Source organism: Echinops telfairi, unplaced genomic scaffold (assembly GCF_000313985.2).
Source record: "Echinops telfairi isolate 266 unplaced genomic scaffold, ASM31398v2 ScPeMD7_7421;HRSCAF=8459, whole genome shotgun sequence".
Classification (NCBI taxonomy): domain Eukaryota; kingdom Metazoa; phylum Chordata; class Mammalia; order Afrosoricida; family Tenrecidae; genus Echinops; species Echinops telfairi.
Window position 1 is genome coordinate 17383234 of NW_022111321.1, and position 971 is coordinate 17384204.

Below are 971 nucleotides of genomic sequence, written 5' to 3' on the forward strand. Positions count from 1 at the left end.
TCTTATGCTTTCTTCTAGCATCCCTGAAACTGATAAGCTAAGTTATTAAATTAACACTAACATCTCAGACCCTTCATAATTTTGACAGATTTCTATAGATCATTAATCAAGGTGTACTTAAAACCCAAGAACTCGAGAGTGTACACTTGGAGTCCCAGATGAAGGAATGTAGGCCTGGAGCGGCTTACCTGAGGTCTGGCTTTTCAACTGGTGCTCTCATTACTACCTGTAGCCGCCCTTGTCAAGAAAGCAATTTATGTGAAATACTGATGGACTTTCACTGTGCTAAATGCAAGTTAAATTCGGGAAACCTTTAATCATTTGTCTATCTAGGACTATTTAATATTTAGGTTGAATTGTGACCTTTAAGTTATATATATCATATAACCCCCTCCCAGGGGGACGAACAACAGAAAAGTAGATGAAGGGAGACAGCCGTCAGTGTAAAACCTGAAAAAAATAATTTATAAATTATCAAAGGTTCATGAGGGAGGGAGAGCGGAGGAAAGGGGGGGGGCAGTGAGCTGATGCCAAGAGCTCAAGTAGAAAAATATTTTGAAAATAAGTACTGCTATATAATCATAGAACTTCTATTAAACCAAAATTTCAAAATGTGAAACAACTGTTTTTCACATCTACTTCATCTAGGTTTATACACTTCTGAAGGTAGTATTTTCATTTTTCTCTTTTTAAAAAACATTTTATTGGGGGCTCGTATAGCCATCATTTTCTTTTTTTTTTTCACTATGTGAAATCCACTTCAGTGCATGATGCCCATGGGACAGAGCCAGGCAATGGTTCAGGGTTACAGTTCGCTCTGGCACGGGACACTCTGAGAGGCCCATGGGGTCAGGCCTGCCATCAGTTCAAACCCATGCACAGCCATCAGTATTTTCAAAACATTTTCTTTCTACTTGACTGGTTTGTCTCTTCCTTGTGTCCCTTCTGTAAGGGGATATCCAATTGTCTAC

At 39.1% G+C, this 971-nt stretch overlaps 1 non-coding gene across 1 annotated transcript; it reads right to left on the bottom strand.

The window, feature by feature from the left end:
- Positions 1-744: 744 nt before the first annotated feature.
- On the bottom strand, positions 745-878 carry LOC115872273. Its single transcript, XR_004047776.1, has one exon. It is a non-coding gene; the product is annotated as a small nucleolar RNA SNORA42/SNORA80 family (small nucleolar RNA).
- Positions 879-971: the final 93 nt, after the last annotated feature.